This window comes from Balaenoptera physalus, assembly GCF_965194825.1.
Source record: "Balaenoptera physalus genome assembly, chromosome: 9".
Lineage (NCBI taxonomy): Eukaryota > Metazoa > Chordata > Mammalia > Artiodactyla > Balaenopteridae > Balaenoptera > Balaenoptera physalus.
Window position 1 is genome coordinate 41046222 of NC_138888.1, and position 16353 is coordinate 41062574.

General features: G+C 38.3%; 1 long non-coding RNA gene across 1 annotated transcript in view; it reads left to right on the forward strand.

The window, feature by feature from the left end:
• LOC309666933 overlaps positions 1-15043 on the forward strand; it is a 331741-nt gene extending 316698 nt beyond the window's left edge. Inside the window, exon 7 of the long non-coding RNA XR_014267364.1 lies at positions 6478-15043. This is a non-coding gene — a long non-coding RNA (uncharacterized lncRNA). The remainder of the gene's footprint in view (positions 1-6477) is intronic.
• Positions 15044-16353: the final 1310 nt, after the last annotated feature.

Genomic DNA, 16353 nt, shown 5'->3' on the forward strand with positions numbered 1-16353 from the left:
TAATACACAGAAATCTCTTGCATTCCTATATACTAATGATGAAAAATCTGAAAGTGAAATTAAGAAAACACTCCCGTTTACCACTGCAACAAAAAGAATAAAATATCTAGGAATAAACCTACCTAAGGAGACAAAAGACCTGTATGCAGAAAATTATAGGACACTGATGAAAGAAATTAAAGATGATACAAATAGATGGAGAGATATACCATGTTCTTGGATTGGAAGAATCAACGTTGTGAAAATGACTCTACTACCCAAAGCAATCTACAGATTCAATGCAATCCCTATCAAACTACCACTGGCATTTTTCACAGAACTAGAACAAAAAAGTTCACAATTTGTATGGAGACACAAAAGACCCTGAATAGCCAAAGCAATCTTGAGAACGAAAAATGGAGCTGGAGGAATGAGGCTCCCTGACTTCAGACTATATTACAAAGCTACAGTAATCAAGACAGTTTGGTACTGGCACAAAAACAGAAATATAGATCAATGGAACAGGACAGAAAGCCCAGAGATAAACCCACACACATATGGTCACCTTATCTTCGATAAAGGAGGCAAGCATGCACAGTGGAGAAAAGACAGCCTCTTCAATAAGTGGTGCTGGGAAAATTGGACAGGTACATGTAAAAGTATGAAATTAGAACACTCCCTGACACCATACACAAAAATAAATTCAAAATGGATTAAAGACCTAAGTGTAAGGCCAGACACTATAAAACTCTTATAGGAAAACATAGGCAGAACACTCTATGACATAAATCACAGCAAGATCCTTTTTGACCCAGCCCCTAGAGAAATGGAAATAAAAACACAAATAAACAAATGGGATCTAATGAAACTTAAAAGCTTTTGCACAGCAAAGGAAACCATAAACAAGACCAAAAGACAACCCTCAGAATGGGAGGAAATATTTGCAAATGAAGCAACTGACAAAGGATTAATCTCCAATATTTACAAGTAGCTCATGCAGCTGAATAACAAAAAAACAAACAACCCAATCCAAAAATGGGCAGAAGACCTAAATAGACATTTCTCCAAAGAAGATAATACAGATGGCCAACAGACACATGAAAGAATGCTCAACATCATTAATCATTAGAGAAATGCAAATCAAAACTACAATGAGGTATCATCTCACACTGGTCAGAATGGCCATCATCAAAAAATCTAGAAACAGTAAATGCTGGAGAGGGTGTGGAGAAAAGGGAACCCTCTTGCACTGTTGGTGGGAATGTAAATTGATACAGCCACTATGGAGAACAGTATGGAAGTTCCTTAAAAAACTAAAAATAGAACTACCATATGACCCAGCAATCCCACTACTGGGCATATACCCTGAGAAAACCATAATTCAAAAAGTCATGTACCAAAATGTTCATTGCAGCTCTATTTACAATAGCCAGGACATGGAAGCAACCTAAGTGTCCATCATCGGATGAATGGATAAAGAAGATGTGGCACATATATACAATGGAATATTACTCAGCCATAAAAGGAAATGAAATGGAGGTATTTGTAATGAGGTGGATGGAGTTAGAGTCTGTCATACAGAGTGAAGTAAGTCAGAAAGAGAAAAACAAATACAGTATGCTAACACATATATATGGAATCTAAGGAAAAAAAACAAAAGGTCATGAAGAACCTAGTGGCAAGATGGGAATAAAGACACAGACCTACTAGAGAATGGACTTGAGGATATGGGGAGGGGGAGGGGTGAGATGTGACAGGGTGAGAGAGTGTCATGGACATATATACACTACCAAATGTAAAATAGATAGCTAGTGGGAAGCAGCTGCATAGCACAGGGAGATCAGCTCGGTACTTTGTGACCACTTAGAGGCGTGGGATAGGGAGGGTGGGAGGGAGGGAGATGCAAGAGGGAAGAGATATGGGAACATATGTATATGTATAACTGATTTACTTTGTTATAAAGCAGAAACTAACACACCATTGTAAAGCAATTATACTCCAATAAAGATGTTTAAAAAAAAACAAAAAAACCCAACATCAGTATTTTTTGGTCAGGCTGCTAGAAATCACTTTACCTTTGCCCACAGAGAGCCAAATTTGCCTGGAAATTTACATATTCCTTTTGATTAAAAGGGGCAGGTTTTAACCAATACCTAAGGCACATAGGGATATAAATAATCCATACATTTCCCCTCTGAACAGACAATTTGGAGGTGAGATCCTCAGTGTTTCCACAGCTCTTCTCTCAAATTGAGCCAGAGTTAACTTGAGCATGCCTTTGTTTGATAATGCAACCTTACTTGCCCCCCTCCCTTCCTGGTCCTACTTCCCTATTCCTCTATGAGAAATACACCCTCAAAATCCATTCTCAGGCACGCTCTGCCATTCTTTCTGTCACATATTAGTCAGGTCCTGTAGCTCTTTCTTCAGTAATTCCTTTATTCCTTTATAGCAAGGCTATCTTTCCCAACTGGCCTTGCTGCAGCTTGACCTACTTATTGAGTTTAATAGCCAGAAGAGGTGGATGCCAGATCTTGAGGAAGAAAATTATCAGTTTGCAAGGAATCCACCACAGTTGAATCTTTTGTATGGTCCTCAGACCTACCCTATCCTTGATATCCTATAGCAATTTATTTTAGCAGACCAAGAGGGTTCTGGGGTTCAATGTTCTTTACGGAATCTTCTCAGATGTCCCTAGCCCAAGTCTCAGAGTCCTACTCTTTCCCTATCATCTGTGACTTTAGCATTGGAGACTTTGCTGAGGCTCCAAATTTGGCCTTTTTTGTAGTTCTGTTACTCTTACCACTCACCAAGCCTTGACATTATTGATCCAGTTATAATAGTTGACTATAATTAGAATGACTCTTCAAGGCTTAGAAAAAGTAATGGTTCATATTAAGAGTGAAACACTGTTAGGTGAGGGAAATTAAGTGGTACAAACTTCAGGTTACAAAATAAATGAGACACAGGTATGAAATGTACAGGGTGGGGAATAGTTAATAATAATTTAATACCTTTGTGTGGTGACAGATGGTAACTAGACTTATCATGATCATTTTGTAATGTATAGAAATATCAAATCGCTATGTTATGCACCAGGAATTAATATAGTGTTGTAGGTAAATTATATTTCACCAACAAACAAACTCATAGAAAAATAGATCAATTTGTGGTTATCAGAAGACGGGGTGGGGGATGAGGAATTGGATGAAGGCAGTCAAAAAGCACAAACTTCCAGTTATGATGAATAAGTACTAGGGATCTAATGTACAACATAATTAATATAATTAACACTGCTACATGTTATATATGAAGTTGTTAAGAGAGGAAATCCTAAGAGTTCTCATCACAATGAAAAATATTTTTTCTTTTTTTAAAAATTTTGTATCTATAGGAGATGATGGATATTCACTAAACTTACTGTGGTATCATTTTGTGATGTATGCAAGTCAAATCATCATGCTGTACACCTTAAACTTATACAATGCTGTATGTCAATTATATCTCAGTAAAAGTGGAAGAAAAAATAATAATAATTAAGCAGTGTTGCCAGACATGCCCTAGCAGAATGTTATGGAAGGGATATAAAGGTAGCCTAAGAGAGGCAGCTATTCTAATGGGTCAGCTATGAAAAACCCAATAACCTTAACCTCTTCCCCCAGTTGTCTTCTTTCTCTAACAGAGCTCAGGAGACACTACCTTCACTAAGGCTATACGGATCACTTTGATAGGGGAGGGGACACTGACATTGTAAAGAGGCTCAGTGTGAGCTATCCTATACACATAGGGGTTAATGATAGAGGTTGCATTTATGAAAATGGGCTCTCTAGTGATAATGAGTATAACAAGATTTGAGACTAAGCATTAAACTTTTAGGAAAAAAGGGGCTCTGAATGACTGTAATACAAACATAGGACATTAACTTCTAGGAAGTTCCAAGAAACAGAGCCCATACATTAAGAGAGAATGTGAATGTGGATTAGGAAGGACCCTATAATACAATGTTAAGTGTGTACGGTAGTGATTCCTCCAATCTTTCCCCCAAAGGACTCTACGGCCATTTACTCACACTGCTGTTTTAGATGTAGTGTCTTTACCAGAACACATCAACAGGCCCTCTGGCACTTGGTATGCACACTGATCTACAAATGTATGTTCTCTTTAATACTCATTAGGAAAGAGAATCAGAAGTAGTTTGCATTCATATGGAATGGAGAACTACACATATTTACAGATTTTATTTGGCCTCGTGCTTTTCCAAGTCTCAATTCCCCTCTTTCCTACTGTTTTTTTCTTGAGAACACTTTCTAGTATTTCACTTTAATATGAATATTCATCTCAAAATCTGTTTCTGAGGAACCCAACTTAAGACATGTGCCACTCCATTTGGGTCTTTTTACAAATTGACCTGAATCAATTTTGAAAGAAGTTGGGGCAATGATGAATAAGTGAAAAATGAGAGAGAATAAACATTTCCCTGTACGTCATGGGATATTTCTGCTCACACAAAATGTATTTGTTGTCATCTTTTTTAATGGAACACTAATGCCTTGGCTCTTCTCCCATATAAAATGTCACTAAATTCAGTCCCAGGGAACCAGGGAAATATCTCCTAGTATACTGTACCTTAGAATTGAAGGAGGCTTTCTTTTCCTGAATGTATGCAAACAAAGAAACAAACAAACAAACAAATTTAATTGTCTGTGAGTTATTTTCAGAAGAACAAACTTCCCTAATTTAAAAGCAAGGTCACCATTGCTTAATGAGTGAACTGATAGTGCACCCTTGGGCGCTGCAGAGACCTTCCAGCTTCAATTGTCAGTGCAGATACTAGCTCTCTGAGGATTGTTCATTCTAAGGTCAAAGACAAAGGCAAAAACACAGAAGGGAGAAATGTCAATGGCACCCCTGTGGACCACAGTCATCGTTACTTTTTTTGAGTAGGACCTGAACTGTCCATTAGAAGTTAGCCGAGCGCCTAGAAACAGCCTGAATGCCTCCAGCAGAATCTTAAGCAACGGCTATTGGCCAAGAGCCCAGGAAGTGTAAATGAGGCCACTTTTCCTTCTTCATCATTTCCTTCCTTTGCATTCCCTTCATAGATACTCTAATTCCTTTCATTTGACCTAGCAAAAGAGATTCCAAAGGAAGATAAAGGACTATGTGAATGGGCTTGCTGAGGAAAGTTGTTTGTTGTCTTATTTATAGGCCTTTATAAAAAGAGAATTATACTAAGCTTTTTATATAAAGATATTTAGTTCCCTCCCTACATCCCTCAAAATACTAATATTCTGTATATTATAACTGCTATTAACTGAAATCATTTAGCTGGGTGGCTGGTGAGTATTAAAATAAGGGAGAAGTTTTACTGTTTTCTGGAAGTTCCAGGAACAAAATGGGGTTGCAGTCATTTTTATAAACTAAAGCAAGTTGTGAAGATTGCGCATTATCACATTGTGCCTGAATGTACTCTGGGTGTTTTGTAATGACTTTGCTAGAATCCAAAGAATGTTGTTCAAAGAGAAGGCATACTTCTTTCTTTCTTTGCCTTTTGCTTTACTAGTTTCTTATGAACCTGCAGATCCGGTGTACTCAGACCTTCATGTCTCTGTTCATAGAATTTGTGGATATATTTCTACTGAATCAAACCTCAAGCTTGTATAAAAGCGCTCACTCGCTACTTCTGTGACTTGATGGTTTGTTTTTGGTTCAAAAGTAAAATGTTAAGCTTTACCCAGACAGCAATGGCAGTAGTAAATCCACATTAAAGCCATTTCATCCTTTTTCTTATAAAGAATCATTTTTTCACAGAAGAGAAAATCCCAGTGTATTTCCAGCCTTGATGCACAAACGAATTTGGGTCATACTTCATATTTACTTGTGTCCAGAAATATGAAATACTGGTAATTGGGCATGCGGTTTTCTTTGACAGTAGTAATTCTGACTTCCTGGGAACTATTTGTAACTATTTTATTCCACTGTAAAACTTAGAAAGGAGAGGTTTCATGATTTTCTCTATTAGTTTTGAGGATAATGGCCAGCAGAGGAAAAGTAAAAAACAAACAAACAAAAAACCCTTTACTGGTTGCTGATACAACTTCAGCTACTGCCTTTGTCTAAGTGTTCACTGTGTTGGAACACAAGAAAGAAAGCACCTTCTAATATTTAATCAAGATATATTAAAATATTTTGGTTTTGTATCATGAAACGTTTACATTCATAGTTCAGTTTTGCTTATGGTAAGGAATAGCCTTTGCATGCATTACCCCATTCTTATAACCTTGTATGGAAAGTAGTTACATGCATATATCAGAAGTGTTTCAGGAAGGCATGCTAATCAGTCATGAGGCACAAACAAGGAAGAGGAAAAGCATGTGACTGGCTCAGCATCCCTCTCCCCAGAGCAATGCCCTGCTTCTCTATGGAGTAGAGCATCTGCCTCCAGCACCAAATGCGTAAAAATATCCAAGCAAGAACTCATCTTTGTTTTCCTTGCAGATTGCACAACTTATCTCCAATAACACACACATTCATCATCACCAAAGTGCAGTGGAATAATTATGAATATTTACTGAATCGACCATGCAAAGCCATATGCTATGGTAGAAAGAATGTGGAAGAGATACTGAAAACTGGCACAAATAATAAGACTGCAAAATCAGCCACTTACAGTTAAGCAGCATTTGGAAATCATATATGGAATGAGAGTGGCCTACAGCTGTAAATAGAGTCCTCTATTTTCATGAGGCAGAATTAGTTTGATAGAGGATAGGAACTCCAAAATTTCTGTTACAAGTCATAGGATTTTTAAAAAAGAAGTTATTATAGGGAAGAGTTTTTTGTTTGTTTTTTTAATTAAGGTATAGTTGCTTTACAATGTTGTGTTAGTTTCTTTTGTACAACGAAGTGAATCAGCTGTATGTATACATACATCCCCTCCCTCTTGGACCTCCCTCCCATCCCCCCAACCCCCATCCCACCCATCTAGGTCACCACAGAGCACCAAGCTGAGCTCCCTGAGCTATACAGCAAGTTCCCACTAGCTATCTGTTTTACACACGGGAAGTGTTAATATAAGCTCTGGAACTTTTTATATTACTCTATCTCCTTTAATCTGCAATGCTGAAGAATTTCTAAAATCAGGAGTCTGAGGATGCAGTGGAGAAAAGAGAAATGAATCTCAACTGCATTAGTGTTAAGAAGTGCTGGCAAGCCACTGCAGGGTAACATCGTAAAAAAATAATAATAATCAATTATATGTGCTTTGAATTTTGCAGTTACTGAACACTTTTCTACATACATTCTCATTTGATTTTTTCATAGTTGTTGTTAGATGCTATTATACCCTTTTTACACATTATAAAATAGATTCACAATGTTTACATGATTTGTACAAGGTTACAAATATGTAAGTGGCAAAAATTGGGCCGGACTCGTATCTCCCGACTTTTATGCAGATTTAGCAAATGCACAGTGGATGAAATATAAAAAGAAATGAAAACTGTCAGAATCACAGACCTGTATTCAGTACAAATCAAAACTCTTTGAGGAACCAAGCTAAAAGGAGATGATTGAGGGCGCTACATAACATGCTAGAGAGAAAACACAAATTTCCAAGGTATAATATTGGGATTAGTGGCCCAGAGAATCTGATATAATGGAAGGGAACATCCAAAGCCTGAAGCAATAAACATTGTTAAGAGGCTCATTTTCCAGGTTAATTCATTTAAAAATTACAGTTATTAATTGTCATTGATATTTCTTAATTTTAAACAATTCCGACGGAGACCTTCAAGATGGCGGAGGAGTAAGATGTGGAGATCACCTTCCTCCCCACAAATACATCAGAAGTACATCTACATGTGGAACAACGCCTACAGAACACCTACTGAATGCTGGCAGAAGACCTCAGACTTCCCAAAAGACAAGAAACTCCCCATGTACCTGGGTAGGGCAAAAGAAAAAAGAAAAAACAGAGACAAAAGAATAGGGATGGGACCTGTCCCTTTGGGAGGGAGCTGTGAAGGAGGAAAAGTTTCTACACACTAGGAAGCCCTTTCACTGGCAGAGATGGGGGGTGGCGGGGGGGAAGATTTGGAGCCACGGAGGACAGTGCAGCAATAGGGGCAATAGGGGTGCAGAGGGCAAAGCCCAAAGATTCCCGTACAGAGGATCTGTGCTGCCCAGCACTCACCAACCCAAGAGGCTTGTCTGTTCACCCGCAGGGGAGGTGGGGGCTGGGAGCTGAGGCTTGGGCTTCGGAGGTCAGATCGCAGGGAGAGGACTGGGGTGGGCTGTGTGAACACAGCCTGAAGGGGGCTAGTGCGCCACAGCTAGCAGGGAGGGAGTCCAGGAAAAAGTCTGGACCTGCCTAAGAGGCAAGAGACCATTGTTTTGGGGTGCGTGAGGAGAGGGGATTCAGAGCACCACCTAAACGAGCTCCGGAGGTGGGCACGAGCTGCGGCTATCAGTGTGGACACCAGAGATGGCCATGCAATGCTAAGGCTGCTGTTTCAGCCACCAAGAAGTCTGTGTGAAAGCACAGGTCACTATCCACACCTCCCCTACCAGGAGCCTGTGCACCCACCACTGCCAAGGTCCTGTGATCCAGAGACAACTTCCCCTGGAGAACATACAGCATGCCTCAGGCTGTTGCAATGTCATGCCTGCCTCTGCCGCAGGCTTGCCCTGCATTCTGTAACCTTCCCTCCCCCCGGCCTGAGTGAGACAGAGCCCCCTAATCAGCTGCTACTTTAACCCTGTCCTGTCTGGGTGGGAACAGACGCCCTCAGGCAACCTACATGCAGAGGCGGGGCCAAATCCAAAGCTGAACACTGGGAGCTGTGCGAACAAAGAGGAGAAAGGGAAATCTCTCCCAGCAGCCTCAGGAGCAGTGGATTAAATCTCCACAATCAACTTGATGTACCCTGCATCTGTGGAATACCTGAATAGTCAACAAATCATCCCAAAATTGAGGCGGTGGACTTTGGGAGCAACTGTAGACTTGGGGTTTGCTTTCTGCATCTAATTTGTTTCTGGTTTTATGTTTATCTTAGTTTAGTATTTAGAGTTTATTATCATTGGTAGATTTGTTTATTGATTTAATTGCTCTCTTCCTCCTTTTTTTTTTTAATATATAGATATATGTTTTTCCTTTTTCTCTTTTTCTGAGTGTATATGTGTATACTTCTTTGTGTGATGTTGTCTGTATAGCTTTGCTTTTACCATTTGTTCTAGGGTTTTTTCTGACCTTTTTTTTTTTTTTTAGTATAGTTTTTAGCACTTTTTAACATTGGTGGATTTGCTTTTTGCTTTGGTTGCTCTCTTCTTTCTCTATTTCATTCTTTTTCATTCTTTTCTTCATTTTTTATTACTTTCTAATTTTTTTTCTTACTTTAATAAATTTTATTTTATTTTTTTCTTTCTTTTTTTGCTCCATTTTCTTCTGAACCATGTGGCTGACAGGGTCTTGGTGTTCCAGCCGGGTGTCAGCCCTGTGCTTCTGAGGTGGGAGAGCTGAGTTCAGTACATTGGTCCACCAGAGACCACCCAGCTCCAAGTAATATCAAACAAACAGTGAAAGCTCTCCCAGAGATCTCCAACACAACGCTAAGACTCAGCTCCACTCAATGACTGGCTAGCTACAGGGCTGGACACCCTATGCCAGCAAGACAGGAACACAACCCCACCCATTAGCAGAGAGGCTGCCTCAAATCATAAGGTCACAGACACCTCAAAACACACCACCTGACACAGCACTGCCCACTAGAAAGACAAGACCCAGCCTCATCCACCAGAACATAGGCACTAGTCCCCTTCACCAGGAAGCCTACACAACCCACTGAACCAACCTTAGTCACTGGGGGCAGACACCAAAAACAACGGGAACTACGAACCTGTAGCCTGCGAAAAGGAGACCCTAAACACAGTAAGTTAAGCAAAATGAGAAGACAGAGAAACACACAGCAGATGAAGGAGCAAGGTAAAAACCCACCAGACCAAACAAAGGAAGAGGAAATAGGCAGTCGACCTGAAAAAGAATTCAGAATAATGATAGTAAAGATGATCCAAAATCTTGGAAATAGAATAGAGAAAATACAAGAAACGTTTAACAAGGACCTAGAAGAACTAAAGAGCAAACAAACAGTGATGAACAACACAATAAATGAAATTAAAAATTCTCTAGAAGGAATCAGTAGCAGAATAACTGAGGCAGAAAAACAGATATGTGACGTGGAAGATAAAATAGTGGAAATAACTACTGCAGAGCAGAATAAAGAAAAAAGAATGAAAAGAATTGAGGACAGTCTCAGAGACCTCTGGGACAACATTAAACACACCAACATTCAAATTATAGGGGTCCCAGAGAAGAAGAGAAAAAGAAAGGGACTGAGAAAATATTTGAAGAGTTTAAAGTTGAAAACTTCCCTAATATGGGAAAGGAAATTATCAATCAAGTCTAGGAAGCGCAGGGAATCCCATACAGGAAAAATCCAGGCAGAAACATACCAAGACACATATTAATCAAACTATCAAAAATTAAATACAAAGAAAAAATATTAAAAGCAGCAAGGGAAAAACAACAAATAACGTACAAGGGAATCCCCATAAGGTTAACAGCTGATCTTTCAGCAGAAACTCTGCAAGACAGAAGGGAGTGGAAGGACATATTTAAAGTGATGAAAGGGAAAAACCTACAACCAAGATTACTCTACCCAGCAAGGATCTCATTCAGGTTCAAGAGAGAAATTAAAACATTTACAGACAATCAAAAGGTAAGAGAATTCAGCACCACCAAACCAGCTTTACAACAAATGCTAAAGGAACTTCTCTAGGCAGGAAACACAAGAGACGGAAAAGACCTACAATAACAAACCCAAAACAATTAAGAAAATGGTAACAGGAACATACATATTGATAATTACCTTAAATGTAAATGGATTAAATGCTCCAACCAAAAGACACAGACTGGCTGAATGGATACAAAAACAAGACCCATATATATGCTGTCTACAAGAGACCCACTTCAGACCTAGGGACACATGCAGACTGAAAGTGAGGGGATGCAAAAAGATATTCCATGCAAATGGAAATCAAAAGAAAGCTGGAGTAGCAATTCTCATATCAGAAAAAATACACTTTAAAATAAAGACTATTACGGGAGACAAAGAAGGACCCTACATAGTGATCAAGGGATTAATCCAAGAAGAAGATATAACAATTGTAAATATTTATGCACCCAACATAGGAGCACCTCAATACATAAGGCAAATGCTAACAGCCATAAAAGGGGAAATCGACAGTAACACAATCATAGGAGGGACTTTAACACCCCACTTTCACCAATGGACAGATCATCCAAAATGAAAATAAATAAGGAAACACAAGCATTAAATGACACATTAAACAAGATGAACTTAATTGGTATTTATAGGACATTCCATGCAAAAACAACAAAATACACTTTCTTCTCAAGTGCTCATGGAACATTCTCCAGGATAGATCATATCTTGGGTCACAAAACAAGCCTTGGTAAATTTAAGAAAACTGAAATCGTATCAAGTATCTTTTCCGACCACAACGCTCTGAGACTACATATCAATTACAGGAAAAAATCTGTAAAAAATACAAACACATGGAGGCTAAACAATACACTACTAAATAACCAAGACATCTCTGAAGAAATCAAAGAGGAAATCAAAAAATATCTAGAAACAAATGACAGTGAAAACACGATGACCCAAAACCTATGGGATGCAGCAAAAGCAGTTCTAAAGGGAAGTTCAGAGCAATACGATCCTATCTCAAGAATCAAGAAACATCTCAAATAAACAACCTAACCTTACACCTAAAGCAATTAGAGAAAGAAGAACAAAAAAGCCGTAAAGTTAGCAGAAGGACAGAAATCATAAAGATCAGAGCAGAAATAAATAAAAAGAATTGAAGGAAACAATAACAAAGATCAATAAAACTAAAAGCTGGTTCTTTGAGAAGATAAACAAAATTGATAAACCATTAGCCAGACTCATCAAGAGAAAAAGGGAGAAGACTCAAATCAATAGAATTAGAAATGAAAAAGGAGAAGTAAAAACTGACACTGCAGAAATACAAAGCATCATGAGAGATTACTGCAAGCAACTATATGCCAATAAAATGGACAACCTGGAAGAAATGGACAAATTTTTAGAAAAGCACAACCTTCTAAGACTGAACCAGGAAGAAATAGAAAATATAAACAGACCAATCACAAGCACTGAAATTGAGACAGTGATTAAAAATCTTCCAACAAACAAAAGCCCACTAACAGATGGCTTCACAGGCGAATTCTATCAAACATTTAGAGAAGAGCTAACACCTATCCTTCTCAAACTCTTCCAAAATATAGCAGAGGGAGGAACACTTGCAAAGTCATTCTACGAGGCCACCATCACCCTGATACCAAAACCAGACAAAGCTGTCACAAAGAAAGAAAATTACAGGCCAATATTACTGATGAACTTGGATGCAAAAATGCTCAACAAAATACTAGCAAGCAGAATCCAACAGCACATTACAAGGATCATACACCATGATCACCTGGGGTTTATCCCAGGAATGCAAGGATTCCTCAATATACACAAATCAATCAATGTGATACACCATATTAACAAATAGAAGGAGATGGACCATATGATCATCTCAATAGATGCAGAAAAAGCTTTCAACAAAATTCCACACTTATTTATGATAAGAACCCTCCAGAGAGTAGGCGTAGAGGGAACCAACCTCAACATAATAAAGGCCATATATGACAAACCCACAGCCAACATCATTCTCAATGGTGAAAAACTGAAACCATTTCCTCTAAGATCAGGAACAAGACAAAGTTGTCCACTCTCACCACTATTATTCTACATAGTTTTGGAAGTTTTAGCCACAGCAATCAGAGAAGAAAAAGAAATAAAAGGAATCCAAATCGGAAAAGAAGAAGTAAAGCTGTCACTGTTTGCAGATGACATGATACTATACATAGAGAATCCTAAAGACTCTACCAGAAAACTACTAGAGCTAATCAATGACTGTAGTACAAGATTAATGCACAGAAATCGCTCGCATTCCTATACACTAATGATGAAAACTCTGAAAGAGAAATAAGGAAACACTCCCATTTACCATTGCAACAAAAAGGAATAAAATACGTAGGAATAAACCTAACTAAGGAGACAAAAGACCTGTATGCAGAAAACTGTAAGACACTGATGAAAGAAATTTAAGATGATAGAAACAGATGGAGAGATATAGCATGTTCTTGGATTGGAAGACTCAACATTGTGAAAATGACTCTACTACCCAAAGCAATCTACAGATTCAATGCAATCCCTATCAAACTACCAATGGACTTTTTCACAGAACTCGAGGAAAATTTTTCACAATTTGTATGAAAATGCAAAAGACCCCAAACACCCAAAGCAATCTTGAGAAAGAAAAACATAGCTGGAGGAATCAGACTCCTGGACTTCAGACTATACTACAAAGCTACATTAATCAAGACAGTATGGTATTGGTATAAAAACAGAAATATAGATCAATGGAACAGGATAGAAAGCCCAGAGATAAACCCATGCACATATGGTCACCTTATTTATTATAAAGGAGGTAAGAATATACAATGGAGAAAAGACAGCCTCTTCAATAAGTGGTGCTGGGAAAACTGGACTGCTACATGTAAAAGAATGAAATTAGAACACTCCCTAACACCATACACAAGAATAAACTCAAAATGGATTAAAGACCTAAATGTAAGGCCAGACACTATAAAACTCTTAGAGGAAAACATAGGCAGAACACTCTATGACGTAAACCACAGCAAGATCCTTTTTGACCCACCTCCTAGAGAAATGGAAATAAAAACGAAAATAAACAAATGGGACCTAAAGAAACTTAAAAGATTTTGCACAGCAAAGGAAACCATAAACAAGACGAAAATACAACCCTCAGTATGGGAGAAAATATTTGTAAATGAAGCAACTGACAAAGGATTAATCTACTAGCAGCTCATGCAGCTCAATATCAAAAAAACAAACAACCCCATCCAAAAATGAGCAGAAGATCTGAATAGACATTTCTCCAAAGAAGATATACAGATTGCCAACAAACTCATGAAAGGATGCTCAACATCACTAATCATTAGAGAAATGCAAATCGAAACTACAATGAGGTATCACCTCACACCACTCAGAATGGCCATCATCAAAAAATCTACAAATATTAAGTGCTGGAGAGGGTGTGGAGAAAAGGGAAACCTCTTGCACTGTTGGTGGGAATGTAAATTGATACAGCCACTATGGAGAACAGTATGGAGGTTCCTCAAAAAACTAAAAATAGAACTACATTACCACCCAGCAATCCCACTACTGTGCATATACCCTGAGAAAACCATAATTCAAAAAGAGTCATGTAGCACAATGTTCACTGCAGCTCTATTTACAATAGCCAGGACATGGAAGCAACCTAAGTGTCCATCGACAGATGAATGGATAAAGAAGATGTGGCACATATACACAATGGAATATAACTCAGCCATAAAAAGAAACGAAATTGAGTTATTTGTAGTGAGGTGGATGGAGATAGAGTCTGTCATACAGAGTGAAGTAAGTCAGAAAGAGGAAAACAAATACTGTATGCTAACACATACATATGGAATCTAAAAAAAAAAAAGAAAAAAATGGTTCTGAAGAACTTAGGGGCAGGACAGGAATAAAGATGCAGACGTAGAGAATGGACTTGAGGACACGGGGAGGGGGAAGGGTATGCTGGGACAAAGTAAGAGACTGGTATGGAATTATATATACTACCAAATGTAAAATAGCTAGTGGGAAGCAGCCGCATAATACAGGGAGATCAGTCAGTGCTTTGTGACCACCTAGAGGGGTGGGATAGGGAGGGTGGTAGGGAGACGCAAGAGGGAGGAGATATGGGGATATATGTATATGTATAGCTGATTCACTTTGTTATAAAGTAGAAACTAAAACACCATTGTAAATCAATTTTACTCCAATAAAGATGTTAAAAAAACGAAAAAAAACCCATATATCTAAGCAGGAAATGTGCTAGACTTGAGAAATACCCAGCAAGGAGTTGTCTGCAGGCAGGTAGGGCCCTATTCTCCAATCCAGCTAAACAGTGGCTTTCAGCAATCCATTTGCTAACTCTGATTGAGATGAGTCTGCAAGGGGTCAAGAAAACTTAAAGGCTAGCTACCATGATTACAAAAATGCTAAAAAGCAGGGACAAAATGCAGGAAATTTGTATAGAATAAGAAAACTTGATAGCCAAGGATGGTAAAAGGTAAAATGTGGTTGAGAACAAATTATTAGCTGTCAGGCTTAGATTCTCGGTTTGAATTGGAAACAATTGCAAAGAAGACTGCCCTATACAAATACAAGGCATCAGAGGCACTCCACACAGGCTGTTGTTGTGTTTCGTTCTGTAATTCCAGTGGAAGCTCTGTTTGAGCATATTTGCTATAGGAGAGAATCAGTGTTTGAGCTGGGAGGACACTGGAGATTACCTTGGACTCCTCCTGCCCCTCTCACTCCCAACAGGGCCACTCACATTTTACATTCAAAGAGTGATGGGCTTGCCCTCTGGCTGAGTAATTTTGCAGTTGAGATAAAGTATGTCGAAACCTGTAAGCTCAGTTCCTCTAGATCTAGGCTAGTATGGTTATTAAATGATCCAACTATGGAGTCAAAAAGGGCTGCCTGGTAATTCTGACACTGCCACTCATTATCTGTGTGAATTTGAATAAGTCATTTAGCCTCAGTTACCGCACATGTAAGATGGAATTAATAATATTTGCCTCACAGATAGCTTTGAGTATTAAGTAAAATGTTATTCTAAAATTATTATTGTAAAATGTTTAGTACATTGCTTAGCATATAATATAATGATATTATTACTATTAATCTTCTAACCACATCACAAATGTATGATGACCCACCTCACTGGTTCATCTGGGTTCCCAACACTCAGCTGGGTTCATTTGTCCTTTGTCAACTCCCTTTCTCATTCCCCATAGAGGCACTTCCAAACCCTCATTATTCATCTTTTGAATCCCCCTATGTTCCTTCCACCTTATTCAAAGTTAAATTGACTTGAGATAAGACTGAATAAAATGATGGAAAATAAAAAAACAAAACAAAACCAACAAAATAAAAAAAAAATTCCCATTTCTTTCAAAGTTTTAAACCAAATTATTTTAAAATAAAACAGAATTTAGGAAATCTCTTAGTTTCTGAGACACTTATGCTTTTTTTAAATCACTATCCCTCCAACTTCTCGCCTTTTTCACCATCTGACTTATCTATGATTATCTGTCTATTATCTGTTCCT